The 13945-nt window shown below is 50.3% G+C and overlaps 1 pseudogene; it reads right to left on the reverse strand.

The window, feature by feature from the left end:
- Window positions 1-2021: 2021 nt before the first annotated feature.
- The window catches only part of LOC130679194 (sorting nexin-29-like), a 56648-nt pseudogene continuing 44724 nt past the window's right edge, over window positions 2022-13945 (reverse strand).

Genomic DNA, 13945 nt, shown 5'->3' on the forward strand with positions numbered 1-13945 from the left:
GGGTGGGGCGCTAATCCAATAGGACTGGTGCCCATTTAAGAACAGGGATGTGTGAGCAGAAAGACTGTCTGCAGCCCAGGAGGGAGGCCTCATCAGAAACCAGCCCTGCCAGCACCTTGACCTTGAACTTCCAGCCCCCACAATGGTGAGAACTAAGTGTCTGTTGCTTAAGTAACCCAGTCTGTGGTATTTTGTTCCATGGTCCCAGGAAACGAATGCACCCTGGATACCCAGACAGACTTGCTCTTCTCATTTTTCTGTGATGATGCAGGAGATGGTACAGGATGAGGGGAGGCACAAGTCAAAACTACCCTCCATTCAAAGCGTCTACGAATCCTGATCTCTCACCTAGAACACAAACAGGGTGGACCACAGTGCTGTCCCAAAGTCTCCCTGAAATTTACAGCCACCCCCACCCTGCACACAACCACCCCCAACAAACCACATTACTGCAAAGCAGCCAGGGTCACCACCTGCACATAGTGACCCATTTCCTCAGAGGTTCCAGGCATAAACTCTGGATATACCCCTGCTTGCCAAAGACACCAAGTCATAAAACTGGATTTACATTTTCTGGGAAAGTGCATGAGTACAGCCAAGAAAACCAGTGCAAATCTCTGCCATGAGCATCACTCGAGGCTGTTCAGAGGGATGTCCTTAGTGAAAATGCCCAAGCAGAGCCAGCACCTTCCCCAGTGTCAGGAAACAGTGGAGGGACATGGCCGGGCCATGATCCCGGCAGACCCCCATGGCAGCTGACAAAGCAAACCAGGTTTACCTGAGATGGGGACCCCATCCTGGGGCACAGGAAACCCGCATGGACGCACAATGCCAGCTACCTGCCAGAGGGGGAAACGAAGATACCCAAACCACACAAGGGCGCCCGTGGACACAGGAGGGGCCTGCAAAGCATGGTATTCATGGCCACAGGCTCAGGGTCATTATTCTTCATCAAATAAATGTAAATAAGGCAAAATTTGCACCGGTGTTCTTAAGGGTCAATACACCTAAGAGCAAATCTCATCACCCTGCATGAAGGTGTGGCCCACACAGAGAGAAGGCTCGGCAGAGGCCGAGGGGCAAGGCGTCCAGCAGGGACTCGGGACCTCCTTCCTCAACGCCTCTCCAATCCTGTTTCCCCCCAGGAAACACTGGGAGTTTAGCGCCAGAACACCCTCAGCCCTCCCAAGGCTTCTCCCTTGCCCTCTCTCTCTTCTCTAACAATGGGAGCAGGTCTCAGTCAGAAGCTGTGATGGGCGGCAACATCCAGGCCGACTGAATAGCACTGTTTCCTTTCTATTGTCTTTATCGCACAGTTACCTGCTATTTATGTCCACTAAAAGTAGCTGTCCATTTACAGTAGCCATATAAAGTTCCCTTTCTAAATAAAGGAATTCAGATTTTTTTAAGTGCACCATTTTTTAAAATTATAGTAATAGTACAGTGATAGATAACTGAAATTTGAAAACCAGCACCCTCAGGGTTCTCTGAGCCCATGAGTCCCCCAAAGTGGGTGACCTATAAATATCCGCACAGCTGGATTCACAGCTGGGAAACACCATACTGGGCCACACACTCCCGCTGTACAAAGCGAGGCCCGTCATTCCCACCCTGCCAGCCTCACAGTGCCCACTCGTTTCCTCATTCATCCTTGAATCACAGGACACTGGTTGTCTCCCAAACTCTACTCTTCCTTCCTTAGCAATGAAAACCCCAATTTTTAAGGTGTTGTGGGGGTACACTGCCTCCTTAGCAGTCAGGGGAGGCCGCAGGACTGTTATTGGCCACATAAGTGGGATGCTGTGTGCACCCTCTAGGAAGGGTCCTTACAGCGTTGGGGACCGAGGGCAGTCCCCAAATTCACCTCTTCTATGCCATGGATCCATTCTGCAGCCTGGTGAAGCCCAGGGGCCCCTTCTTGGAAAAGTATTTTAAAACACAGAAAATAAAACATACGAGATTACAAAGGAAATTGATTATACTGAAACAGAATTATCAAAATGAAAAAAAAAAAAGTGACGTAGTAATATATGGGATTCTTTATCATCACATTAAAAAGCCACTCTATCTTCGAGCAGAAATGACTCTGAGATTCTTTTCATGTCATAGCCGTGACAGGTGCCTGTGACTTCCATCAGTGACAGGCCCCCTGCTAACACCACTATGGTTTCTAGGGTTTGCTGTTACTTTTATAATTGAAGATAATGCTAAAGTTCAGTCAGAGGCTAGAGAAAAAAGTTATAATTTCTTTCTCCATGCAAATTCAGATCCCTGAATCCTACCTACGGAAATGGAGGAAGTCTCTCCTCTTTCCCCCTCCCCCTTCCTGATACCTGGGATGAGAATGGGATGGCTGGAGCTGAAATAGCCACTTTGGACTATGAGGCAAGGGAGGAGGAGTCCTGGTCTCTGAGGATCACAGAGCCACGTACCAGCCCCAGCCTGTCTACCTCTGAACAGAGAGATGAGTTTCTATCTTGTTAGGCCACAGTAGGTTTATTCTTGCTTATATAAAGCCACTCAAACCTGATCGTAATTGCCATATCTCTAATACTTTTCCTGAGTGGTGAGGTTGCAAACAGCTTGAACCTGATCCTTAGCAACCTTCAGTCATCTTTGAGAAACAAACCCTGACTTAGAAAAATGGTTCCTCCAGAGCTACTAAGGAAACCCACATAGAACAGTTATTCTGTAGCCGACAGCCTTACAGGAGGCAAACCCCAAAACCTTGAACCACACAAGCTCCCCGTCTATCTCAAGGCTGCTCCACCTCTGCAGTGTGTCCTTTAGTGCAGGCATGGGCCCAAGCACCACACGTTAACCACAGCTCAGGAAGCTTACAACCAAGCACCACACTTCAAGGTCATGACCAGATGTGCACACACACGACTTCTCTCTGGAAAGTTCACAGTCATGTGGGAGCAAGCGCAAAGGCACCGGCATGATGTGCAGGCCCAAGAGTCATCCCGGTGTTGGCAGAGATGGCTCAGCAAGTACTTACTAACTGTCATCGACTCTGGCACCAAGGAAGAAGTTAACAGGCTGCTCAGAGGGCTTCCTTGGTCTGGAGGACTGGCTTCCACACTGGGAAAAGGCAGGCAGAAGGAAGTTACACTCAGCAACTTAAAATACAACCTCACCATTCAAAAAGGTGCAGGTGCTAAGTTTACTCAGGTGCACTGCTACACGGAACAGAGGCCGCCCTTTGAAGTTACAGTCAGTCCTCGTTATTTGCAGATCCCATATTTGCAAATTCACCTACTCAATAAGGTTTATTTGTAACCCAAGATCAAGACTCACGGCACTTCCCTGGTCGTTCATGAACATATGCTGGGTGGCAAAAAACCTGAGTCACCGAAGCTCATGCTCCCACCTGACAGCAAACAAGATGAGTTCTGCCTCCTTTAACGATCACACAGGGAACGAACGTGTCCTTTGGGTGGGCTACTTAGTGCCATCCTTGTGCTTTCTGTTAGTGATTCTGCTCTTGGACATGGCCCCCCAGCATAGTGTCAGGTGCTGTCTGGTGTTCCTAAGCACAAGAAGACTGTGATATTCATTATGTGGAAAATGTGTATGTTAGGTCACCTTTACTCAAAGCCTAAGTTATAGTGCTGTGGGCCATGAGTTCAATGTCAGTGAATCAACAAAATGTGTTAAATAAGATGTCTTTAAACAGGAATGGACAAAAACAAAGTTAGGCGTTAATCAGTTGACCAAAATGTGACCAGATGTTCACAGGGACTAACCCTGTATTTCTCCTAAGAGCGATGATTCGGTCTTCATGGTGACTTGAAAACAATGAAGATTGACTGTATGTTTACAAAGAAATTCCAACATGGAAAAATAATACTTAACATCTTTCATGAAAATAGTAGGGTCATATTATGGTTCATACACACACACACAACTAGGAAGAAAAGGGCCAGACCAACAATGGAGCTGGGGCTTGAGAATAATATTTTTTCATTTACTGCTGCATTTTCCAAATGTTCTAAAGTAAACAGCAAAAGGGACTGTAAGGTAAGCAGTGACTCCCACCCTAGGGCTCATTAAAAATGCAAATGTGACATATCCCTGGGACACCAAATTAAAACCATAAAGAGAAAGGAGGAGAAATGTATAAGAGCAACAGGGATCGTGGTGGCATCAGGGAGACCTGAGTGTCCATCTCAGCCCTGCCACCTAATACACAATGACTTCGGGCAACTTGGTCTCCCTTTCAGACACTTTTATTTGAAAAAAGAAACAACCCACAGAGTGCTTGCTGCTGTATGCCAGACTAAGCACTTCACAAATATATGGTATCTAAGCGGCTTACATAGTGCACAATATTAAAATTGTTCAATATTATCACATATTAAAATCAAGCAAATAATTATAGAGGAGATACCCAGATATGGCCCAAAAGTGTAAAAAGTAAAGTGGTAGGCAAGTCAAGTGTGACCAACACTGCTTCTCAAGCTCTGAGATCCTTGGCAACTTTGTACATTATGTGATGTAAGACTACCCCAAACACGAACGTGAAGGAAAGCCTTGACTTTTAATCTCAGCAGGTGCCCCCCTAGCCTTAAGAGAGAATAAAACACAGAACTGTGAATAGGACAATTCAATTCTTGGTTTCTGGCAACTTGGTTTCTGAATACTAACATACACCGAGAGTCTGTCTCTGGGAGAATGTGGTCCTCCGGCTCTGTCCCGTTCTCCAGGCTTCCGAGGGGGGCATCTCTGCACAGACAGGAATCGCAGAGAAAAAGTCAAGTTTCTGTTTTCATCTCATTTTTCTCCATGAGACAAAGACACAGTACAGACATTGGCTTATCGGCTAAAGCAGCTGATTTACAAATGTTTCTACATCTGCACACTGGGTTTTAATCTGCTGCCTGTTGCATTTTTTCAACCATAATCTCAGATTTGGCATCAGTCATTGAGAGGAGGGCACATAATCCCACTTAACCTTTTTTTTATCTCGAGCCACCTGAATTCCTGCATGAAGTTCATATTTAGCACAAACCTGAGAGTCAGGAAATAGTAAGTCAGCTGTTAGACAAACTACTGCTGTAGTAGCTTGACATGGGCACAAGGGGGCAGGCATGGTCAGGCCGCTGACAGTCGGCTCACGTCCAAACTGAGGGACTGCTGCTTTCTAAAAGCCACCTGCCCTGCATTATGTGCCATTAAGTGAGAAAGGATTCATAAGTGAGAAAAGATTTGTAAGTGAGGCCATAGATAATCTCCAGAAACAACAGGCAAAAGGCACTGAAGACTTCCACAAATGTATTAGCCGCTGTTCACATCTCTTTCCAGGAAAAAGTGCAACTTCATGCCCCTTGGTCTGGACGGTGACATGAAGGCCAGTGTCCCCCGGGACACAGGCTCACTGGAGAAGCTTCTGGCTCGCCGATGCCCAGTACAGAACGAGGCCTGCACCGCGGACAGGGGACGCAGAGCCGGAAGACGCGCCTCGCGGCCCTCAGCCCTCATGGCCTCCCCCTCCCTCCCGTTTAAAACACGCCTGGTTTCGTCCTGCCCAAGGCTCCCCAGCTCCTACAAGGCTGAACTGAGGGAACCCTAGGAAGAAAGGTTTCTCACCTTTTCTTCTGCCCGGCTGCCTCCATTAAGCTATTCCATCCACTCACTCCTGCCTCTTTTAAATAGTTCCAAAGGACTCTCCCCGGGGTGGGAGACCACAGGCCAAGCAAGCCCTCCTCCTGGAGCTCCTCTCCTGGCCTCCTGACATACTCTTCGCTCCCGCTCCACCCTCTTTTTCTCTGATTCCAGTACGAAGGCCCCCGAGGCACAGCCCCATGGCCTCTGCACCTTGGCAAACCCAGGGCTTGGCTCCAGTGCTCGCCTCTGTGTGGCTGACGCCTCTCAAGCCCTCACCGCAGCCGAGGGCCTCAGCCTCAGTCCTACTCCCACATCTCTGTCTGGTAGAAAGCTCCCCTGGGGTACCCTCTGGGGCCTCCCAACTGACCCTCACCTACAAAACCATTCCTGTCACCACTCCCGAGCTGCGACATCAGAAGAGTGCCCACACCACCCCGCTGGCCATCACAGAGCTACGTGGTATCCATAACCTCCCAGTTCCACCCAATTATCTCCCACCCTGGCTCCCAAGCCGTTTCCACAGCTGCCCTAGTTGAAGGCTCAGTACCTTCTCGGGGTCTGCTGCAGAGGTGCCCCCAGTTCCGTCTCACCCTCTGTAATCTAACTCACACAAGGCTGCCTGATTCTGCTTCCTGAAGCAAAGACAGGGATGCAACACACACAACGGAAACCCATGGCTGCATAGAGGCCACCACCCTCCAGCACCACAGACACTACACCCACTTGGCCCAAGTGGGCCGCCCTTGATAATGCACAACCATGGCCCAGGAAGCTGAAGCAGGCCTGAGACACTGGGGCCACAGAGCAGTCGCAAAGACAGACCACCTCACTCATCCTCAGGGCCCCCTCTGAGGTGGGTGCGACTGTTATCTTAACCTAACAGATGGGCAGTAGGCCCTCATGCGTTTAAGTGACTTGCCCAAGACCACAGCGCCAATATGTGAGGATTTGAACCCCGCTCTGCCCCATGGCAGAGCTGAGCCCTTATCATAGTCTCATTCAGCTGATCTGAGATATGTGCTTTTCTATCGACATGTCCCTGGAGTTCCCACCTCCACTCATTTGTTCACAGTGTGTCTCCAACTGGACATCTTTTCCATCTGCCAGATGTCCACTCTCTGCATGCCCCCACCCCCACCTACTGCATCAGTCCCCTCACCCACTCACCCACCCAGCAAAGGCTTCCTGAGCCACCACTGTGGGCCTGACACTGGCCAGGATCGGGGTCACACTGGAATCAAAACAGACATGGTCCTGTCTTCATGGACCTCCAAGACTAGCAGTGGGGAAAGGCATTAGCAAGTAATTATACAAATATACAATTACAAACTAAGGTCAGAGCAGTGGAAAACCGGAAATACACAAGGTTTATGACCAACAAGGCCTGGCCTGCCTGCGAGGAGCCAGAGAAGCCTCTGTAAGACAGCGACCCTTGGGCCACGACCTGAAGGATGGGCAGAGGGGGAAGATGCAGGACAGGGGGCTACAGACTCGGTTCCAGAAGCTGCATGCAGGCTAGTGTGGCCGGGGACACCAAGCAAAGGGAAATGAGAAGAGGTGAGGCTGCGGGGTGGTCGGGAGCAGGGGTGGCCACAGTGAGGGTTCCGGGTTTTATCCCAAGTGGGGTGGAACAGTTTACGAAGGGTAATGATGCACTCTGATTCAAGTTCTTAAAAAACCACTCTGTTTGCTAAAAGAAGAAGGGACAGGATAGCTACAGGGTTGAAGCAAAGAGAACTATTGATGGTTCTTCCCCATGCAAAACTCCAGGAGGGATTCGCCTTTGGGTCCCAGAGCTGGCATGGTGCTAGTGCACAACAGGATCGCCCACGGATGGAGTAAACTGTGCGCCCTAGTGGCCCGTGAGCCACATCAGTGGGGCAGGAACACAATGCACGCCCTGCGACCACCACAGCATCTAAGAGTCCAAACAGTAAAACTACCCTGGGGGAGCAATCAGCCACTTCAGAGGAGAGCAGGACTATAGCAGCAGCTCCTCGGCCTCAGCCGGCTGACAGACAGATGGGACCCTGGGAATCTGTGGAGACCCACCTCAGGACGAGGAGAAGCCCCCGAGTGATAGGCCCGCCTGGAAGAGAAGGGGGTCAAGGTCACAGACGAACCAAAGCTAGCCTTCAGAAACTGACTGTGGGTTTACTAACCCAACACAAAGCACGGGCCCCTCCACCGAGAGGCAAGCAGGAACAGTCACACATGCAGTAGGTAGAAAAGGGTGCTTGTTCACCTCCTCCTGTTATTCTCAGCTGAGAGAAACTTTGGGGGACTGCCCTCCCTTGCAGCTTCAAAACGATGCTAGTAAACATGTGTGGCTTCATTGTGAGTAAATGCAGGCACAGAGGAACTGATGTATCCCTTCCTCCAACCCGCCTGTCAGGTCTCATGTGACGCTGGAATGGGGTCTCCCTTCTGAGGCCCCCGAGCCCTAAAAATGTAGCTCTGAAGTACAGACCACTGAACTGCAGAGCCCCCTCCTCTAAGATTCAGACACCCCTTCTCTGCTGCGTTCTCCCTGCCAAGACCTAGCTACCCAAGCCACCCATCCTTCCCCACCAGGTGCTCCCCTCCCTCTTTATCCTCCTCTCTCGGTCTTTCTCCAAAAACCCACACAGATAGTGGTAGTAGAGGCACCAACGTCTTCCAAGATGACGGGAGAGGGACGAGTCCTCTGTGTGCAAAGTCATCAGTACAGACATGCAATGGCTCCCAGGCCAGGATGGGGGAGAACAGGCTACTGCTGCTCAAGGAGGAGGGCGTCAGCCAAAGGGACCCTGGTCAGAAACGGAGTGAAAGAAAAGGCGTCTGGGAGGGGAGTGCTGGCAGGGCCCAGGGCAGGCAGGCCAGCCCAGCGCCACCTGGCACACGTGCCTCCCCTGGAGACGGAGCACCAGGACAGAAGGGAATCAACCCAACACGGCACTCCAGTCAGGTAACGGATTCCCCTCACTCGGATTCCAGTGTCTTCGTGTGGCCCTAGAACACGGTGCCTTCCCATCTGATGTTCCCACCCAGGCGGGTTTGCCCCTCAGGCTGACACAGGCTTCCAAAACACCTGGCAGCTTTGTTACTGTAGCAAATTAAAAAGCTGGCAGACCAGCTCACACACACCACCTCTGGTGCACACAACCAAGATAAGCTGGGACTGAGAGTCCCATCAGCAGTGACAAGACAGGGCTTCTGGGTGTGTGAGGCTGACAGACAGATGGGACCCTGGGAATCTGCCGGGGGCGCCTTCCTGCGATGACTCTGGAGGCCCGCCAGAGGCCACTTTCCCTGGTGACAGTGGAGAGCCCAGCGAGGGAGACAGAGTGCTGGGTTCGGTAAGGCTAACCCCAATGTGAACCACAAATAGCCATGTCCCAGGAGCAGCCAGCCAGCAGCCTCCAGGGACTACTAGTTTGGAAGAACCCAGTTAAGAAATGAAGGAGCCACTTGAAACAGAACAGGTCAACAAAAAAACACCCTGGGTCGGGGGGTGACACTAGGTGATTCAGCTGGAAGCCGTGAATAAACTCTGGGAACGTCAGGGGCCCTAAACACACCTCAGGACCACGTGCTGTCTGCAGCCCCGCCCCCTTCTCAGACATCCCGCGGCTTGCACACTGCCACTGAAGGGACGAGATAACCATCCCGGTCCTCGGCCGTCTGCACCAAGGCCGCCACCTGAGTGGAAGGAGGGGCCTGCAGACCCGAGCAGGGCCCACCAGATGGCGCCTCTGGGAGAGTCAGCCGGAACCCAGCACCTGCTGGCTGCTATGGAAGGCCGTGGCTGCGGCGAAGGTCTGCACCTCAGCCGAGTACAGGCAGCCTCGTGAGGGAGTGTGGGGTCTCAGAGTGACCTGGCCAGGTGAGGAGCCCCTCCACTCCAAGTTCCCAGCTCCCAAGCCCACGGGCGCCCACAAGATACCCTGTCATGTTGCACTGTGCCTCATCTCTTCCCACATTAACCTGGGGAACAGTGACCACACATCTGGGAGGAAGGGGACACAGTGATAACCACCACTGCCCCATGGGCTGTGGTCAGGGTGGGTGCATGCACGCGGGCCACCTTACAGCCCTAGACCTACTTCGAGGGTTTGATGAGTGTTGGCTGTCACTCTCACCACCGACTACACCTTCCAAAAGAGACGAGCCTATTAGATAACGCCACTCAGCCACCCTTCCCATCAGCCTCAGGTTCCACCAGGAATACTCACTGCTCTGAGAGGTCTCCCAGCCCAGCTCCTGCAGCTGCCAGAGGGGGGCTGACCTGACCCCCACCGCAGACTGCTGCCTCTCCTTGTCCCCGCCCTGCCCCTCCGCTTGAGCTGGGTTGAGTGGGTTTCTGTTCCCCACACAGCAGCAAGAACAATAGTCCATCATCCGGTTCACAATGTCAACATCTTCCTGAGCAGTTGGTGGGACCCCATCACTGACGGCTTCCTAAAACTGGCCCTGGGAAGATGAGCAGGGTGCCCACATACAGAGCTGTCAGCACCAAGGCCTCACTCAGCCGGTGGTGCTGTGTGACAGTGTGCTGTGCAGTGCGACGGCCCACTCCACAGTGACAGGCACCATACAGGCTACACTCGCACACACCCCTGTGGGCAAGCCGGGCTCATCCACATCCCCACCACCACTTCCCACCCCAAACCTCGCTGCCCCTGTGACCTTCTCTAGCTAAAGAAAACAGTAAGGAACCACACAAAGCATACTCAATCCCATGGAATGGGACAGAAATGCTTACCCATCCAAAGGCAGGTTTCAAGCAAGCTAAGCCCTGATCCCCAGGCCCTATGCTGCAGAGAGTGCCAAGACCGTCACAGCTACGGGTTCTGTGACCTCCCTTCTCCTAAGAAGGAAAAACAATGGTCACCATTTGCGGTCATCTTGTACATGAATGACCACGCTCAACAAATCACTGGAGAGAAAAAAAAATAGGATTGGGCCTCCTGGGTGACTCACTCACAAGAGCATCTAACAACACCCAGGTTCAGCAGGAAGAGAAGCCAGATCCTCTGTCATCTCTAATCTCAACCAGCTTCCCTGCTCCCACTCCTACCTGCACAGGTAACCCAGACACTCCTGAGGCTCTTGGAGCCAAAGCTCATATGGGAGGAAAAGAGTAAGCAGGAAACACCCACCTGCAGGGCCTAGGAGCCCACTGCGCTGACCGGAAAGAGGACATCAATGTCGCCATGGGGCACCTGCAGCAGAGACCAGGTGTGTATCTCGGAGAGGCAGGTGGGCCCATCCAGTGGCCTAAGATGAAAGAAGACAGCTGTGTGACAGGGGGGACAGCCCCTGAGGGCTCAGATCACCACGAGCATCTGCCGGCCTCCCACAAGTTGCCTCTTGGGAACTAACCAGGCCGTGACAGGGCTGAAAACAGAAGGAGACATGGGCCGGGAATAGAAGTATAGCGTCAGGATTAAAGATGGCGGCGTGAGAGGTGAGACAGAGGCTTCTCCTAAAACCGCATATAATACGAAAACATAATTAATACAACTGATCCTGACAAAGCAACAGGAAAGGACTGCGCCAGCATGCACACACCTGGAGAAAACAGCAGACATCACAGAACAGGGTGACGTACCAAAGCTGAGGCCCGGCGGGACCCGAGCCCCTCCCCAACCCCAGCTCACGGCCGGAGGAAGAGAAACGGAGCAGGGAGGGAGTGGAAGGCCTGGGACTGCTGAATTCCTAGCTGCGGAGATCTGCGCTGGGAGCACAAACCTACATTTCATGGTGCTTTCATGAGACTCTCGTAACTAGGGAATTGGAAAACTAAGACAGGCAGAATTCCTGGAGAGACTGAGATTCCAGCCGCTTGTGGAAAGCAGGGATCCATATCCAGCTTCTCTGGGACAAAAGAAAGGTGGGCAGTCTGAGAGACTTCCTAACAAGGAAGCCCTAAGAAGAAGGCTGCTAAAGGGGCAAGGATTGCACAGAGCTTACTGCTCAGGAGAAAGGACAGGTAGACAAAATTGTCCAGGTGCACTCTGGCCAGAAGGCTGGGAGCTTTCACAATTTCCACGTACTCCAGCTCCCTGGCTGGCTACACAGCTCCAAGGATGCCCTCTGTGATAGGCAGCCTACTGCACCTTTCTCCCGGCCAGCCCCATCTGGGTCGCAAACCGGCAAACCCTACCCTGGCGTTAGGCCAGCCAGAGGGAAGCTCTATCTACAGCAACTACAAATGCAAAGCATAGAGACTTACACCTGCGTGCTCGGCCCACTGGTTCAGGCAGTGGGGACAGGCACAGCAGCCATGAAGAAGGAAACAGCTCTTTCCTCCCCCCAGGCACCAGTACCGCTCCCCTGCAACCACTGACATTGCTTCAGGGGCTGAGCAGCTCCAGAGAGTAGAGCTTCTGGACACTAGAGGGCGCCATATACAAATAAGAAACGCCAAAGGAACCTGGTTCAGAGTAAAATTAATATAACCCCTGAGAAAGATAACATAGACCTCATAAATCTTCCTGAAAGGGAGTTCAAAATAAAAAACGTTAACATGCTAATGGAGGTACGGAAAGATATTCAAGAACTCAGGAATTAATTCTGGTCGGATATCCAATCTTTGAAGAGCACAATGAAAGGTATTAAAAGCAGATTGGATACGGTGGAGGAGACAATCAATGAAAAAGAAACTAGAGAAGAGAATACAAAAAATCTGAGGCACAGAGAGAAAAAAGAATCTCTAAGAATGAAAGAACATTGAGAGAACTGTGTGACCAAAACAAATGGAACAATACTTGCATGATAGGGGTACCAAAAGAAGAAGAGAGAAAGGGATAGAAAGTGTCTTTGAGGAGGTAGTTGCTGAAAACTTCCCCAATCTGGGGAAGGAGATAGTCTCTCAGGACATGGGGATCCACAGATCTCCCAACACAAGGGACCCAAGGAATACAACACAAAGACACATAGTAATTAAAATGGCAAACATCAAGGATAAGGACAGACTATTAAAAGCAGCCAGAGAGAGAAATAAGATCACATACAAAGGAAAGCCCATCAGGCTAACATCAGACTTCTCAGCAGAAACCTTACAGGCAAGAAAGGAGTGGCATGATGCATTTAATGCAATGAAGCAGAAGGGTCTGGAACCAAGATTACTTTATCCAGCAAGATTATCATTTAAATTTGAAGGAGGGATTAAACAATTTCCAGATAAGCATCATCTGTGGTTCAGACCACAAAGGTATGAAACTTGTTGGAGAGAATTTACCTCCAACAAACAATCTCTACAGTCTATTTTGGAGGGCCTGCTATAGATGGAAGTGTTCCTAAGGTTTAATAGCTGTCACCAGATTAAGAGCAAAATGTAACAGTGATGGTTAATTTTATGTGTCAAGTTGGCCAGGCCACAGTACCCAGGTATTTGATTAAAAGTTATTCTAGATATTTCTGTGAAGGTATTTTTTAGATGGGATTAACATTTTAAATCAGTAGATTGTGAGTAAAGCAGATCACCCTCCATATTTTGGGTGGGCTTCACCCAAGCAGTTGAAGGTCTCGATAGAAAAAGCCCGAGATCCCTCAGAGGAGAAGAAACCCTGCCATCGGACTGCTCTTGGACTCAAACTACAACTCCTCCCTAGGCTCCAGCCTGCCAGCCTAACCTGCAGATTTTGATTTGTCAAGCTTCAACAATCACATGAGCCAATTCCTTAAAATAAGTATCTCTAGATAGAGAGAAGTAGGGAGGGAGGTAGGCAGGTACATACATGTATACAGCAGTTCCATGCTTTTCCAGAGGGATCATTCCAAGATTCCCACTGGATGCCTAAAACAGCAGAGAATGGAACACTATCCAAGCCATATTTTTTTCCTAGACATATATGGCTATGACAAAGTTTAATTTATGAATCAGGCACGGTAAAAAATCACTAATTTTAGTAATAAAATAGCAAAGTTATAACAATGTAGTGTAATAAAATTTGACTGTGGTCTCTCCTTTTCTCAAAACATCTTATTGTACTGTACTCACTGTTCTGATGATAATGTGAGATAATAAGATGCCTATGTGATGAAATGAAGTGACATAGGCACTATGACGTAGTGTTAGGCTACTACTGACCTGAAAAAATGTCAAGAAGAGGATCACCTGCTTCAGGACTGTCAATGACTGTGGGTAACTGAAACCATGTATAAGGGGACGTACTGCACCTGTGCAGACATACACACATATCCTACTGGATCTGTTTCCCTGAGAACCTGACTAACACAGCAGGTGACAAGACCTGGATCTCAGGTATAAAACATTCATACCCCATGAGCTCAAGCAATGCTTTGGGACACTGCCCTAACAAACACTTCAGGAGTAGGAAAAAAACTT

This window comes from Manis pentadactyla, chromosome 10, assembly GCF_030020395.1.
Source record: "Manis pentadactyla isolate mManPen7 chromosome 10, mManPen7.hap1, whole genome shotgun sequence".
Lineage (NCBI taxonomy): Eukaryota > Metazoa > Chordata > Mammalia > Pholidota > Manidae > Manis > Manis pentadactyla.